We start from the raw sequence: 17,845 nt of genomic DNA on the forward strand, positions 1-17,845 counted from the left end.
TGATGGATGATCTTGTCCAGAGTTGCTAAAGGAACTAAGAACAGACAAGTCTCAACTCCACATTGCATAAGACAATAAACTTATTGTAAATTCAGTCACCATCTTCTATCACCATCTACCATCATGCATTTTAGATTATTGGCGGATGGCCTAGTGATTATATGAACAATGCAAGTCATTGAAATTTGTGGTCAACTGGATACCATGACTCTCAAGATGCTTTTCTTCTTTTTTATAAAGGTAAAGTAAGAAATCTTAATTTATGACAGTCTCTGCAATCCTTCACTTCTTGAAAGAATCTGTACATAGTGGGCACTTATGTACCCCAATCTGAGGAGATACACCCACCTGATCTCAAAAGATATAAGGTATGTTTTTTATAGAATGAAACTCAAAATTTTATGTTACAAAAGTCTGTATTTTAAAATTCTTTGTTATAACTTTTATAATAACATAAATTATTAATATCCAATTGCATCTTTGCTTTCTGGCATGGAAGAACAACTTTAAATTTCCTTGAGAGAATATATAGATTCTTAAACACAGCAATATCAATGGCAATAAGGGGAACAGTAATTACTTGGAATCAAGAAACTGCTCCTTCAATAGAGGAGCGGATGTTAGATTTAAGCGATGGACTCCATTTGAGAAAAGTGTACCCATTAAAAAATCAATACTTCTAGCTCTAGGGGGTCAGAGCAAATGTTTTCAGATCCTGCCAAAAAATGAAAGAAAAAAAAAAGGACTTGGGAGCATTTCACCTGGCCAACATTTTAAGCTTAAGTTTTGTCAGATTTTTCCATTTAAGAAGATGTAAAACAAAACCTCTAAGTATTGATGGACAAAGGATTTGCAGAACCAAAGTATCAAAAAAGTAGTATCTATACAAATGAGCTGTACAATCATACTTATGAAAGAACTGCCTAAGTCAGAAGGCAGGATGCATATCGTCTTCTTATGCTAAAAACAAAATAAGAAAATGTGAACTTAGCTTCTCTAATAATACAAGTTGAATGAGTTCTTAAAACTGATTGGCACTGATTTTATGTGTTTGGAGTTTTTGAGGGGATTTGCAAAAATTTTAGTCTTGCCATTTTGAGGGTAATATTCAACTGCTAGAGGTTTATCTATCATCCCAGTGGCATATTTGATAATTTGGTTCAAAATCAATGGCAGTCACCATTCCCCACAGGGCTTCAGTGTTTCTCTTTGGAATCTACAGGAAGTGAAGGCAAGAACAAACAACAAATTTTATTTGGGATCCCCAGCTGAGATAATTCTGTGGTAAGCTAAAGAATGAAAAGTCCAATTCTTCTAAGGCTCAATCAAAATATCTTGACTTTAAAACCAGGGAATCATCAATGAAAATAATACATTTGGAATCAGTTAAATGTGTTCATTTTTTTCACCTGCCAGCTCACCATATATCAACACAGATCTACCCCCTCACAATAAACTAGAAGGGAACTTGCTACATTCTCCCATATCACTATTTTATGACTTACAGGAAATAAAAAACAAGTAGAACACATATGTGAACTCTGCTTAAAAAGGTGAGTCACAGAGGCAAGGTAATGTGAGAGAATTACATGGAATTTCCCCTAGGGTGCAGGATTATTTTATTCTGATTGGACACCTGCACAATTTATTTGTTCATGAAATATGAAAGGGATTATTAGCAACACTAATGATATCTTTTGCTTGTAAGTTAAAAAAAAAACCTGAAAGTAACTCTGATGTTTTTATTGTATGAAACAATTAGACTGGCTAAGAGGAACAAAGGAAAATGCTGGGTAGGTGTGGCTACTTCAGCTGCATGCAAAAAGCCTCATTCAATCTGTGCATTTAATTTCTACTCTAAAATAACCTAAGAGATTCAGGGCTTTCAATTCTTTTTTATTTTTATTTTTCCATATCCTTTTATAGATACTTATAGACATCTAACAAATTTATATCCTTTCAAACATTGTTTTCTTTTTGCAGGGGAATTTTTTTCTAAGCAACTAGTAAATATTAGGTCAAATCCTAACATCAATTTGATTCCTGATTTGGGTCAATTTTGTAAGTCACCTTTGTATTTCTCCTTGACTTTGCTTATCTTTCCTTGAGCCTTTCTGTCTAAATCATTCTTTCTTAGATTGCTTTCCAATAAAGAGAGCTCTGTATCATTCTGTTGATATAAAGGGCTACATTTTGAAGACAGCAAAATGGCAGTTAGATATTGATTTGTTGATACACTGGAACTTTACTACCACATATCCTACTAATCTTAGACTTCTGGGACATGATGGATTCCAAATTTGATGATGCTGTTGTTTTGAACTATTCAAAAAGTAACACCATAAGAGGCAAAGAGTCTTATAGGGTAAATGCACAGATGGGTCCTCAAATCATCCACTCAAATCCCTCAGGTCTACAAATGAAGCAATGAACCAAGAGACATTAAGTTACGCACCTAAGGATGCACATTTACTAAGTAGCACTAACAGCACTTGAAATTGGGCTTTGTGATTTCCTCTCTAGGGAGGAAATACCACCAATAACTTCCCTATGCTAAATATGGGCATGTGCTAGTACTCTAATATACTTCCTTTATAAGAGTTAATCACTCATTTGCATTTAGTTAAGTAGTTCTTCATTTACTAAAAGTAAAACTGATATAAGAGAGTATAGAAAATTAAATATTTGTATGTCCAATAGCATCTGGAATCCCTATGTATTGAAGTCTAAGAACTATCTCAATTAAAAAAATAGTTTTATATTTTGTTCAGTGATTTTTTATAATTGTTCTCATGTAGACCCCAAAACTACTCTATGAAGAATGTATAAATAATATCCCTATATAATATATGAGCAAATTGAGGCTTAAAAAGGTTAAGTAACTCACCCAAGACCACACAGCTATTAAAACTGTAGCTACTGGGGAGCCTGACTGGCTCAGTCAGTTAAGTATTCAACTCTTGATTTTGGCCCAAGTTATGATCTCACATGTTTGTGAGTTTGAGCTCTGCATCATGCTGTGTCCTGACAGTGTAGAGTCTGCTTGAGATTCTTTCTGTCCCTCTCTCTGTGCCTCTCCCCTGCTGACACACACACACACACACACACACACACACACACCCTCTATTTCTCTCTCCCTCAAAAAAAAATTGTGGAGCCACTTAGAAGAGGTAGAAATTAGGTTGTTCTGCATAATAGAGTTTTCCCATTGCCTTTAGTTTTGGGACCATTGTTCAGGAACCACAATAATTTTATCTCTTGAATAATTACTCCTTACTCCTAAGCTGTATTCCATGTTATGGACTTGGCCTACCAATCTCAGGGCCTATATGTATAGCTGAGCACCATGGGTTCTGCCTAATATCATTGAGAGCCACTGGCATAGAAGGCATTGCAAATGATATCTCCTACAGACATCAATTGCAGAAGCCTTTGCATAGAAGCATGGAAATAGAAATATGATACCATTACTAAATTTATTATAGGGAAGTTGTTGAGGAGCTCATTTATACAATGAAATTGCCCCTTTTGTGAAAAATTTTTTGAGACAAGTAGTTACCTAAGTACTGGGAAAATCTTTTCTAAAGAATAAGTTCCAGGGCACCTGGGTGGCTCAGTTGGTTAAACATCCAACTTCAGCTCAGGTCATGATCTTGTGATTTGTGAGGCCGCATGTCAGACTCTGTGCTGACAGCTCAGAGCCTGCAGTCTGCTTTGGATTATGTGTCTCCTTCTCTCTCTGCCCCTCCCCACTTGCACTCTGTCTCTCCCTTTCAAAAATAAAGAAACATTTTTAAAAATTTAAAAAACAAAAGAATAAGTTCCTATTTCCCTCATGGAAAATTTAGATTAGTGTTCACTATTTATATTTTGACTACCATGAAGTTCAGCTTTAGGATGACAGCTAGGACATTGACAGACTAAATTTTTTCTTAACCTAATTTTTTATTGTATTTTTGTATTTCCTAGCCTCTCCTGTGTTTTATTTTATACCTTCTCACTAACTTGAATATGAATATTTGGTGCACCTATAATAGAAGACTGTAATTACAAGGCCAAGTTTTGCTACAAAGAGAATATATAAAACTGGCTATCATTTTCAGGAATTATGCTGTGTAAATCTCATTCCCATTGCTAACAGGGACCCCCCCTTTTGTAAGTCTCAGCAACATTAAAAAAAAACCATTTGAAAGTTACAATTATAATGTTACAACTTAAAGAAGAAATCTTAATGGAAAGGAGTTTTAAAAAATGGTAATGGAGTGACGCCTGGGTGGCTCAGTCGGTTAAGAATCCAACTTCAGCTCAGGTCATGATCTCACAGTTCATGAGTTCAAGCCCTGTGCCAGGTTCTGTGCTGACAGCTCAGAGCCTAGAGCCTGCTTCGGATTCTGTGTCTCCCCCCTCTCTCTGTCCCTCCCCAACTCACACTCTGTCTCTGTCTCTGTCTTTCTCAAAAATAAACATTAAAAAATTAAAAAAAAAAAGAAATGGTAATGGAAATGAGAAAACTCATGGTAATGGAAAATGGTAATGGAAATGATGAAAGCATTATTATCAAAACTTGCAGGATATAGATAAGCGTCTCTTAGAAGAAGTAGTATTAAATGCATTTATTACAAAAAAGGAATTTTTTTTAATGAGGAAAGGAGTCCATTCAGTAAACTAGAGAGTAAAACTAAAGACAATAGAAACAATAAAATAGTGATGCAAAATCTCAAAATAACAAAATAGAGATAATAGGAAACTTTTTGATTTTGTGAAATAGAAATAATTATGAAACAAAATGACTCTCAGAAATTTCTGATTAAAATAAAGAACAGAGAAGTTCTGTTTTTTCAAAAAGTACAAATAAACAGGACAGTAGTAAAATGTAATGGTTAGTAACACAGGCAATACAGCCTCTAGGCCTAGGAACAGAGCAAAACTAAGACTCATGTTAAACCAGCAAAACAGAAAACCTTCCTTGTGACCACAGTTAGGCTTTCAAAATTGGAGTAACAAAACACAGTAGTCTACTACTAGGGAGAAGCAAGACCTTGGAGAAACCCCCTACTCCACCCCTTCCCATGATTCAGATGTGTAGGGATGCATAAATACTGAGGGTAGAGCACAGACATTGAGGAAAATCCACCAGCATTCCAGCCCACTCCCTAAGTACAAGGTATTGTTAGACTAACGTGAAGTCTGTGGTGCATTGTAGATAACCATGGCAGTACCAAAATCAAACTCATTTTCATGACTACATTTACTCATTCCCCCACACTAACTGACAGAAGAAGAGTGTTCATTTATAATCATAAATGCTATTTACATTGTCTTTACTGTTCTGCTTATGATATGTGTCATTACATTTTTAAATTTTTAATTAGTTATGAGACACACTGAAAAGGAAGATAAAACAACTCATTGTCAAGACACAAAGCAGCCAACAGACTGAGACTCAGGAAAGCCACATGCTAGCATCAGGAAGCAGGGGCTTCAAGTTAGTATAACTCTTATAATAAACATTTTATGGAAATGTGGACAACATATATAAACAGGTATGGAATTTGGCACAGAAATAGAAAACAAACAAAGAAACAAACAAAACAGATCAAATGGAATTTCTAGACATTAAACACACAGCATTAGAGATGAGGGACTTCTTTGACAGATCCCTCAATAGAATGGAAATGGTTGAGGAAAGAATCAGAGAACTTTAAGAAAAGTCGGTAGGAATTATTCATTGTGTTAAAAACCAATAAAAAGCATTCAAGAGTTGTGGGACCATATTTAACAAATGTGTACCTCAAGTCCCGAAAGAAGAAGAGAGAAATTAGGGCAGAAGAAATATGTAGGGGCGCCTGGGTGGTCAGTCGGTTAAGCGTCCAACTTCGGCTCAGGTCATGATCTCGCGGTCTGTGAGTTCGAGCCCCGCATCGGGCTCTGTGCTGACTGCTCAGAGCCTGGAGCCTGTTTCAGATTCTGTGTCTCCCTCTCTCTCTGCCCCCCCATTCATGCTCTGTCTCTCTCTGTCTCAAAAATAAATAAACGTTAAAAAAATTTTTTTAAATAATAAAAAAAAAATTTTTTAATAAAAAATAAAAAAATATATGTAAACAGGTAATAGTCACAAATTTTTCTGAAATAGGAAAATAGCACAAACAGCATATCCTGGAATCTCAGAGAAACCCAAACAGTATAAATAATTTTGAATCCCCAAATTAATACATATTCAAATTGTTAAAAGAGAAAAAACAATAAAGATAATGAGAAAATGTGAAGACTGACGGTTGGAGGGGGGCGAGGAGACACATTACAGAGAGGAACAAAAATTAAAATCACAACAGACCTTATTAGAAACTATACAAGCCACAAGACAATGTCATCTTTAAAGTACTAAAAGAAAGACAGGAAGAAAAGAAACCTGTCAGCCCAGAATTGTATATCCAGTAAAAATAAAGATTTTGTATTATACACAAGAGATAATAGAATTTACTACCAGCATTTATACACTTTAGGGAATGTTAAATTGAGTCCTTCAGACAGAAATTTGGAAATATATAAAAAAATGAAAAGCTTTAGAAATAGTAGAAATTATGATCAATATAAAGAAATATATTTAAATGTTGTAATCTAAAATTACCTAAAGTGAAAAACAAAACAAAACAAAAAAACACTAACAGTATTTTTAAATTCATAGCATAGGTAAAATAAAATGTATGGCTATAATAACACAACAGAAAGGAAAGAGGAATTGAAAGTATATTGTTAAAAGTTTCTTACAGGATAAACAAAGTGATATTTAATATTTGAAGTTAGATTGCAATACATTAAGGATACATACTCTAAACTCTGGGGCAACCACTAAAAACAAAATTAGAGAAAGTAGTTTAACTAATAAAACAATTGTGGAGATAAAGTATAATCATAGGAAATATTCAACTAATAAAAAAACACAAAAAGAAGACAAGAGAAACAAACAGGCCTCACAAGAAATGTTAAAAAGACTTCTTGAAGCTGAAACAGAAGGGCAGTAATTCGTACAGGAAAACATAAGTAAGTATTAATTTCACTGGTAAAGGTAGATGTATCATAAAATCCAGAATAATCTAATGTTGCAAAATTTGTGGGTTAATCACTTAGAAAGCTAGTATGAAGGTTAAGAGACAAAAGTAGTAAAAACAGCTGTATCTACAATAATCTGTTAATGGATACACAAGATAAAAAAGTTGTAAATTTTGACATCAAAAACATAAAGTGTGGTGGGGGGATAAAAATGTAGAACTTTAGAATGTGTTCATACTTGTTACCAACTTAGACTGCTATAAGTATAAGTTGTTTTATGAAAGTCTTTTTTTTTAATTTTTTTTTAACGTTTATTTATTTTGAGACAGAGAGAGACAGAGCATGAACAGGGGAGGGGCAGAGAGAGAGGGAGACACAGAATCTGAAACAGGCTCCAGGCTCTGAGCAGTCAGCACAGAGCCCTACACGGGGCTTGAACTCACGGACCGCGAGATCATGACCTGAGCCAAAGTCGGACGCTTAACCGACCAAGCCACCCAGGCACCCCTATGTAAGTCTTATAATAACCACAAAGTAAAAACCTATAGTAGATACAGAAAAGATAAAGGGAAAGAAACAAATAACAGATAAGAAAAATAGAAAAAAAACAAAAACTGAAAGTGTTGATTTAAATCTAACAATAACAATAGTTACATTGACTGTAAATGGCCTAATAAGCACTCCAATTAAAAGGCAGAGGTGCAAGAACCTAATTTTAAATATAAAAATGGTGATATGTTAAGAATAAAAGAATGGAAAAAGAAGACATACCTTGTAAAATTTAGTCAAAAGAAAAATTCATCGGTTACATTAATATCAGACAAAGTGGACTTCAAAACAAGGTTACCAAAAATGGAAAGATTACATAATTGTTAACTGTTATCATTGCTAATAGTAAAAGAATTAATTCATTAAGAAGGTACAACAACAGAACTTCTGGAAATACATGAATCAAAACCGACAAAGCTGTAAGTAGAAATTGACTAATCTACAATTATGGTTGGAAATACTGGACATCTCTCTCTCAACAATTGGTAGGATATATATCCCAGATATCAATAAGGATATAGAAGAATTGAGCAATACCATCAACCATCTTGACCTAATTAGCATAATAGAACACTATACTGTACAAAAACTGGTTACATATGCTTTTCAGGTACATAGAGACATTTTTCAAAACAGAAGATATTGGGCCATAAAACAGACTTCAGGTCTGTTTTCAGGTTGTGACCTAACAGTTCATGAGATCAAGCCCCAAGTCAGGCTTTGTGCTGACAGTGCAAAGCCTGTTTGGGATCCCCTCTCTCCCTCTCTCTCTGCCCCTCTCCCACTCCTGATCACTCTCTCTCTCTCTCTCTCTCTCCCTCTCTTTCTCTCACTTTCAAAATAAATAAACTTTAAAATAAAAATAAAAAGTTTGTAGATTTATGAAGTTAAAAACAATATGAATCATCAATCCGCAAAATAAGCGTTAAGTCAAATGAAAACATATTTTCATATGAAAAACCTGTATGAGCATAATTATGGTGGCTTTATTCAGTCATCGAAAACTTGAAACAGCCTAAATGTGCATCAACTGGAGAATAAACATGTGCAAATTCATACAATGGAAGCCTACTGGTAACAAAAAGGAATAAAGTATTGATACATGCAACAAAATGGGTAAATCTCAAAAGCATTATGATCTGTAAAATAAACTATACTCAAATGTTCTATATATTTTATTATTCCATTTATATGATATCCTGGAAAAGGAATGTCTGTAGGGATAGAAAACAATCAGTCATTAGGTGTGCCTAAGTGGCTCAGTTGGTTAAGCATCTGACTTCAGCTCAAGTCATGATTTCATGGTCTGTGAGTTCGAGCCCCTTGTTGGGCTCTGTGCTGACAGCTCAGAGCCGAGAGCCTGCTTCAGATTCTGTGTGTGTGTCTCTCTCAGACCCCCCCCCCCCCAACTCATGCTGTCTCTCTCTCTCTCTCTCTCTCTCTCTCTCTCCCAAAAATAAATATTTTTAAAAAAGAAAGAAAGAAAACAAATCAGTCATTGTCAAGGACTATAAAGCAGGGAAGGGATTGACAACAAAGTGTCACAAGTGAACTTTTTGGAGCAATTAAATGTTATATTTCTTGATTATAATAGTAGCACCATTTTTGCATTTTTCAATATATTCATTGAACTGTACAACCAAGAAGGGTGAATTTTATTAAGTGTAAATTGAACTTTTTAATAAATTTTACTATAAAAAAGAAACTCTAGTCTTTAAAATGAGATTTAAGACAAAAATATATCAAACCATTCAGTATAGTAACATTCTCATCTCATTAAATTCAGAAAGAGTATTTACTAAAATTCAAATCCCTTTTATTTCATCGAAAGACATATAATGTATAGATATTTACTAGCGTCTTAGTTTACATTTCCTCTGAAGAATCCTGAGACAGACATTTTAGTAGAAATCTGTTGTTTAGTAGATGACCTCAGAAAACACCAGTAGAGGAGTAGGGAAGTATGACAGAGAAGGAAGCAAGCCAGTAAATTATGCATTATCAAGAAAGTTTTTGCTGTAGGCAGCTTGAACTGAATTTCACCAGGAAATTCTAGGAAGCATGACAGAATAGCCATCTCAAAGCCAGCCCACTTAAGGAGCAAGAGATCAGGATATTTATCCAACAATCCCTATCAGTCATTGGTAGAAGGTTGCTTCTAGATGTTTTCAATGTCCAGTGATCCTGACTTGCCATAAACACTGGAAAAAGAGAGAAAGTCCTTAGACAAAGGGATGTATATGCTGGAAGCTGGAAGTACTGCTGATGTGACTAGAAATTATAAGACCCAAAGATATAAACAAGACAGGTCTACGACATTTAAAAAACTAGGAGAAGAAAACATTTCTACAACTTGAAAAACATACAGCCAATATTATTCCTATTGGTGAAAATTTGGAAGCAGTTTCCTTAAATTAGAAATAAGACAAAAATATCTACTATCACTGATGCAAATCAATATTATATTGGTAGACCTTATTGATGTAATAAAAACTGGATAAAGAGATAAGTGACATAGGACTGGGAAGGAAAAGATGAGATCACCATTATTTGAAGATTTTATACACACACACACACACACACACACACACATATATACATATACGTATATGTATATATATGTATTTCTACATAGTGAATGCTAGTAAAGTCATAGACAAACTATGAAATAACATTAAGAGAGCTCAGCATGATTTCTGAACATAGATCAGTATATGAAAGCAAGTATTCCTATATACTAGCAATAACCTAAGAGAAAATGTAATATAAACATAGATCATGTACTCACTAGCAATAAAAACTATAAACTAACTAGGAAAAAATAATAGCATTATAAAGAAAGTTATAAAATTTTACTAAATAATATTTAAAAATCTAAATAACTTGAATGAAACATTTTTATGAATGTGAAGATTCAATACTGTAAAGACGTCAGTTTGCTCAAATTAATTAATAAATTCAGTGCCATACCAATGGAAATTCAAATTATAATTCTAGGGAACCGACAAAATCATTCTAAAACTTACATAAAATTATAAAGTTCTGAAAGGACTGTAGAAAAAGATCTTATATATCAAGATACATTACAAAATTACAAGCATTAAAACAGTGTATTTTTGGCACAACAGTAGGTAGGTATATCAATAGAAGAGAATAGAGAACCCAGAAAGATACACAACCCTTGCAAAACCTGTTCTAAGACAAATGGGACATTTCAAATTAATTAAGAATAGACTATATTCCATTAAAAGCATTGGCCCAATTGGCTTTTTTGTATGGAAAAATAGTGAAATCATAGCATTACTTCCACTATGCAGAGAAATAATTTCCAGTTGGATTAAAAAGCTAGATATAAGAAAATTTTAAATAACTGAAAAAATATGAGGTTAATTTTATGCACCTAAAATAGGAAGCTTTCATTAACTAAAGTAGCAAAAACTAAATTATAAAATAAGTATTGCTTAAATTTGACATACAAATTATTTTTTGTATAAAGCATAGGCACTATAATATTTTATAAAGAACAGAATGGGAAATATCCCAACTCATTTACCAAGCATGTAAGTCAGATGGCTGATACATAGAACAGATTAGATAGCTAGATAGATAATAATAATAATGATAGATAGTTGGATAGAGAGAGAGAGAGAGGGAGAGAGAGATGATAGATGATGATAGATAGATAGATGATACATAGATAGATGATAGATAGATAATTTCTTTAAGAATTTCCACTAGAATTCAGTTAACCACTTTCTCTACATCTAGTAGACTTAAGTTACGTATGCCATTCACAGGCGCCTGGAGGACTCAGAGGTTAAGCATCTGACTCTTGATTTTGGCTGAGGTCATGATCTTACAGTTTCATGAGTTTGAGTTCCATGTCAGACTTCTCACTGATGGTGCACAGCCTGCTTGAGATTCTCCCTCTCTCTCTGCCTCTGCCCCTCCCCCATTTGCACTCTCTCGGTCTGTCTCAAAATAAATGAACTTAAAAAAAAAACTTAAAAAATTATATATACCATCCAAAACAAAAACACTTTTCAAATTGTGCAGTCAGGCCCCAGAAACATAATCCAGATACTCACTGTTACTTTACTTGTGCTAACTTTTTTTAATGTTTATTTATTTATTGAGAGACAGAGAGAGAGAGAGAGAGAGAGAGAGAGAGAGAGCGCTTGCAGGGAAGGGGCAGAGAGAGAGAGGTAGAAAATCCCAAGGAGGCTCCACACTCAGCACAGAGCCTGACATGGGGCTCAATATCATGACTGTGAGATCATGACCTGAGCTGAAATCAAGACTCAGACACTTAACCAACTGAACCACCCAGGCACTCCATGATTCCTAACTAGTCACATAATAATATTTTTCTGTTTTCAGTTTTCAAGATATTGTGCAGTTCAATATTCTACTTCCAGTCAAGATGGAGTAATAGGGACTAGATTTCCCCCCATTTGAAACAAATAACAGACAGTGCATATAAAACAAGGGCTTACACCATACAACAAAGGCTAATGATCTCCAAGACATGGGGAACAGAAGAGATGAGCCCCACAATTGCTACAGCTTTACTGCTTTAAATTTCTGGGAGACAGTGCTAGAAGAGGGAATGGAGACAGAGTCAGTTGACTCCCTGAGCTGAGGAGATAGAGCTGAAGCTTGGAAACACTAAGGCAACTGGAACTGTGGGGCAGAATGACAGACAAATGAGCACTGCACAGATAGGGAACACAGGACATCTACAGATGGTCCCACAGCGAATTCTGTGGACTACAGATCAATAAGTACACGTGAGGAAACACCCACAAGGCTGAGGAGAGAATTATCTGAAAGGAGTAGAGGGAACAATGCCCAGCTCTTACACTGCTTTGCCCCCAACCCAATTTCAGCTAACTGTTCTCTTGTCTTTACCAATAACTGTAGTCCTTCCATAACCCCATTTTAAACCTTTCCATTCTCTAGCCACCACCTGTTACCTCTGGACTTACTCTCTTAGTATGTTGACCGCAGCAGTATCACAGGGAAAAATAAGAAAACTTTGGCAAATCACTAAATTAATATCACCAAAACAGATAAGATTTATTTCATTTCTAGCATGAAAGAGATGCTGTGATAAAGGGACACCCAAAAAATACTTTGAAGCTAAAAATACAATAACCAAAATTTTTAAATTCCATGGAATGGCAAAAAACACCTTCAAAAAAGTACGACTAAGAAATAGACTTTGTCAGGCACCATTTCTCTGAAAGCTAGTGAAGAATGTCATCTAGAAAAAAAAGGCAACAATCCATAAGGAGGAAACTATAGGATCCAGGAAACAGGGGCCTAAAGCAGAAGAGTAGGAAAAGAAGTCCCCAAAGGGATATCTGTGTAATAGATGAATCCTGTCCAGAACAGAGAATAAATAGAAGAGTCTAGAGGACATTCTCCACAAAGAAAGTGTGTGTGTGTGCGTGTGTGTGTGTGTGTGTGTGTGTGTGTAAGGAGAGAGAGAGGTTAGTTGTATGAGCATTTGGAAAGCCATAGGAATTTGTTGGTTCGATTGGAAAGCATTAGCAACACAGGCTTAAAGTAAATGAAATGAAAAAGCAAGAGAATTATTTATTCCAGGCATGTGGAAGGTAAAGAAGATTGTACTAGAAAGGAAACAATCATGATATGCTACTTGGCTCTGCCATGAATAATATCCATATGAACATGAGGTAAGCACCGCCGATTGACTTAAAGGTTGTGATACAGCTATTTTTAAAAAGATGCAGAGGAGAATTAATGGGGGATAGGAGAACGAGTATAAAATAAAGCAAATAATATATTAAAAATTAAGCCAAGTGACAGCAACAGAAGTGTATTATATACAAATACAAGGAAAAAATTAGAAATAGTTGAAAAATTATTGTTTCTGAGGAGAAAGACTGAAGGATAAAACAGAGAGAGAGAGCTTTTAATCCGAACAGAGGACCCAAAGCTGGGTCTGCACTGACAGCAATGAGCCCGATGAGCTCAAGCTCACGAACTGTGAGATCATGACCTGTTTTCCGAAGTCAGACACTCAACCAACTGAGCCACCCAGGCGCCCCTGTGGCTTTCCGTTTTTTAATCAAAATTGTTTTAGTTATCTTTATGAGAGTTGTATGTATGTTTTCTCTCCAACAGACAAAAGACAGATATTCTCCTTCATACTGATGGCATGGACTATTTCTATTAAATGAAACATTTTTAGAAATTGCTGTAGGTGTTGACTAAGTGTGCAGCCCATTCTCTCTTGTACCAGCTTCTGTTTCAGCTTTGCAAAAAGTTTCGCTAATTGTGGCAACTGCCTTCCCCAGGGTGCCACTGATTAGCTCGTGTGCACTGAGTGTTATTGCTGCTGCTGATTGTCTCCTCTTGGCCAACTCAGCTGATACTCCGTGTTTGACTACAGTCTTAGCAAATGCCTCTTTTCTGGAAATTTTATGGTGCCATGCTGGCATGCAGAACCTTACTGACCCTAATTAAGGACAAACCCAAAGTTGAAATGTGATGTGTTTTAAAGATACTGAGAAGCCAGTAGGCCTGAGTTCAAATGTCTGATTGCCCTCTGAGCTATTCTGATCTTGAATTCAGCATGGAACATTACTTAACTCAAAGAACATGTGTTTAATCCTCTTTCTGTCAATGATTACTGACTTCCCTCTCTCTATCAGCTGTCTGGTTCTCCTCCAGAGCTCTGGGCCACTCTAGCGTTTGTCCTATGTCACCATTTGAAAGCAACCACAATGACTCTGCTGCAGCTTCTTTAGTCTGTAACTTATCTTCTCCTTCATTTATTCCTAATCTTAGTCAATGTGCCGTTATTTATGTGACCCTCATTCTATTTCCTGAGTGCCTACTTCTCAGAATCACCCATGAACACCTTACAAAATGCACATGCTTAGTACCCACCCAGACCTTTTGAATCAGAATTTCCAGGGATGAGGTTAACTATGTGTAATTTTTAAAAGCACCACAGTAATTACGCTATGGAATTAAGTTTGAGAACTACGATATGTCTGTTATCTCCTCTTCTATTCCCTCAGTCACTGTCTGCATTTAGACACCATCACTTCTTGTCTAGATCATTGCTGTAGTTTCCAACTGCCTTTCATGTATCCTGTTTTAACCCTTTTCATACACTGTCCTTTTTTAAAAATTTATTTAACAAGTATTTATTGGAGCCCTTGCTTGGCAAAGGGTTTTTCTCCACCATGTTGCTAGAATCATTTTTCTAAAACATGTCTTTTTTTATGTTTATTTATTTATTTTGAGAGAGAGAGAAAGAGAACTTGAATGGGGGAAGGACAGAGAGGGAGGGAGAGAGAAAATCCCAAGCAGGCTCTGTGCTTTTAGTGCAGAGGCTGAGGGGAGGGGAGGGCAGCGGGGGTGGGGGGTGCCCATCTCATGAACCATTAGATCATGACCTGAACTGAAATCAAGAGTCTGGCACTTAACGGACTGAGCCACCCAGGTACCCCCTAAAACACAGTTCTTATCATGAGATTCTGTTGCTTAAAATCCTGTGATAGTTCTTTCTTCACCTCAGGATAAATGCCAAACTCATTAATAGAGCACCGATCTCCATTTCTTTACCAACTCAAATCTATTCAGTGCCTTGTACATGGTATTTTCTGGTTTCTAAATAGCTTAAAATCTAATGGGATTGTATAATATAATATTTAAGAGCTCATGCATAGAATCATTTACATCTGATCTCAGTATGCCTGTTTGGTACTTACTATCTACATGTCCATAGTAAGGTACTTTCTTTTTTAAGTCTCGATTTTCTGCTCTGCAAAATAGATATAATAATGACTGTCTTATATGGATGATTCGGATGAGTTAATTAAATAATGTATCTAAAGTGCATAGCACAAAATAAGTACTCCGTTTTAATGACTATTATTGGCGGCTATTATTTACCCACGTTATTTTCTGCTTAGAATGTTATTCCTTCACTTTTTCACCTGAATCATCCCTACTCAATATTTAAACCTCAGCCAGTCATGCTTTTCTCCAGGAAGACTTTACTTAGAGCCACTTTTCACAGGAACCTTAATCTTTCTTCTGTCTCAGCACTCCCCAAACTGTGGTCTACAGACCAAATATGGCCTACTACCTATTTTGTATAGTCCAAGAGAAAGATGTTTTTTATATTTTCAAACGGTTTAAAAAGAAACCAAAAGAAGATGCAAGGGAATCATATAAAATTTAAATCTCAGTGTCTATAAAGAAACTTTTAGGGGAACACACCCATGCCTATTTGCTGACAATTGTCTATGGCTGCTGTAGCACAACAGCAGAACTGAGTACTTAACAAAAACCGTGTGACCCAAAAAGCCAAAAATATTAGCTATCTGACCCTTTTCAGAAAAAAGTTTGCAGATCCCAGCTCTACCTCATCCTAGAAGAGACCATCCTGTATTGTCTTTTCAGTTGTCTGCCCACAGCCAGTGACCTCCTTTAGGTCAGAAACAGTGTTTGATCCTTTCTCCAATGCTTAGTACATGCCCTGTGTGCTCTCAGATAGTAAGCTCTCAATATTTCCTTACTGAGTGAATGAAAGAATTATTTTCCTGTGTTTTTTTTTCTTTGTCAAATATGGCAACAATGTATAACTAAACATTTTTTATGAATTCAGAGTAATATGAGTTCCTAATTTAATTTAGGTGTTACCTCTGTGTCAATTTTATAACCCTGACATAAATTACTTCATAAAGTGCAGCCCTAAGAAATGAATCCTATTATCATTACTTCTTTGTATGTAAGGAAGCAGGAGCACAAAGAGCTCAAGGAACTTGACCAAGGTCCCAGAATTAGGAAGTGACAAAACCAGAAAATCTCACTGAGACCCCTCTCAATTACTATGTTGTAAAGTCTTCTTACAGTGAAAGTGAAGAGGGGGCTGCAATAAGATGAGGTGTTTGTTTTAATAAGCACTATTTTAAACAGCAATGTTCTAAAGTAAGTTCAAAATAATATGCCAAAATGTAGACTAGCTCTCCTGGACAATCCTTTGTAATAAAATACAGAAGAGTACCTACTAGATCATAGTACCTGCTCAAATCTTAATGATCTGTTCTTGTTGTCACTTTTGTGAGGCAAATACTGGAAAACGTTCAAAAAACCTTATTACTTCTCTATTGTAAGCTGTATCTTAAAGGTAGACTAATGGTTTTACTTAACATTAAAGTAAACAGCAAGAATACAGGACAAATGCAACCCTTTAGAAATATGATTCTGTCAGCCTCCAGAATTTACCTCACATCTGAGATGCATTTAAAGAAACATTATTAAATAGAAATCCTCAAGAGTCGTGTCAAAATTCATAAATGATCATCTAAGTGCTATAGTAGAGTTCAGTTGCATTCAAACATGTTGACAGCATTCACTTAAACATTGATAAAATATGACAAAAAGAAATAAGAACTTTAAACACAAATTGAGACTATATGCCAGTATAATTTCAGTCTTTGATAATATATCTCAAGTTGCTTTACATTTATTAAATAACTCCACTGTTATTGTTTTAGCAGGAATTCTCATTGTTTAAGCCCTTTTCATAGCAATTAACATCATTATTACTACTTTTGTATAGCATGAGTTCATCTACACACAAAGAATGATTATATTATTTTCAACTCTTTGCAACTCATATTAGGATAAAATAAAAATTGAGGTGATACATCAAGTACTTACAGAAATAAAACTTTCCCCAGGAGTGTTAAATTTTTCTGCATATTAAGTAGAATTTGTAAGTTTAATTTTCATTAGAAAATAATAGGCAAAGATGGTGGGTCTTTATGTTTTTCTGTTCTATATGTAATTTATTTATTTTTTTATTGAATTGTAGTTGATACACAATGTTACTTTCAGGTGTACAACATCGGGGTTCAACAAGTCTGTATACATTATATTATGCTCACCACAGGTATAGGTGGTGGATCTTTAAATGTGCAGAAAATGCAATGATTTCCAATGCTTCAACAAATATTCAAATAGCCTGCCTCACATAAGGTGGATGAGCAAATACCAAGCTTAGCCTTTTGGTCCTCTCTGATGGCACTCTTGATTACGTGCCAGACAAAATATAATCTCTGAATGAAGTTCCTGAATTTAGCAAAGATACTCTCATTCCTTCTCAGAAGAAACGGGTCAAGAAACTAGAGTAAAAGAAGAAGGAGAAGGGAAAGAAGGAGGAGGAAAAGGAGAAGAAAAAGAACAAAACCAAAAC

General features: G+C 35.2%; 1 protein-coding gene across 1 annotated transcript in view; it reads left to right on the forward strand.

The window, feature by feature from the left end:
* Positions 1–247: 247 nt before the first annotated feature.
* The window catches only part of SNX7 (sorting nexin 7), a 174,543-nt gene continuing 156,945 nt past the window's right edge, over positions 248–17,845 (forward strand). The window contains exons 1-2 of the mRNA XM_043575647.1: positions 248–368; positions 1,193–1,284. The gene's annotated coding sequence lies outside the window, so the exon portion shown is untranslated. The remainder of the gene's footprint in view (positions 369–1,192; positions 1,285–17,845) is intronic.

The sequence above is a fragment of the Prionailurus bengalensis genome, chromosome C1 (assembly GCF_016509475.1).
Source record: "Prionailurus bengalensis isolate Pbe53 chromosome C1, Fcat_Pben_1.1_paternal_pri, whole genome shotgun sequence".
Classification (NCBI taxonomy): Eukaryota; Metazoa; Chordata; class Mammalia; order Carnivora; family Felidae; genus Prionailurus; species Prionailurus bengalensis.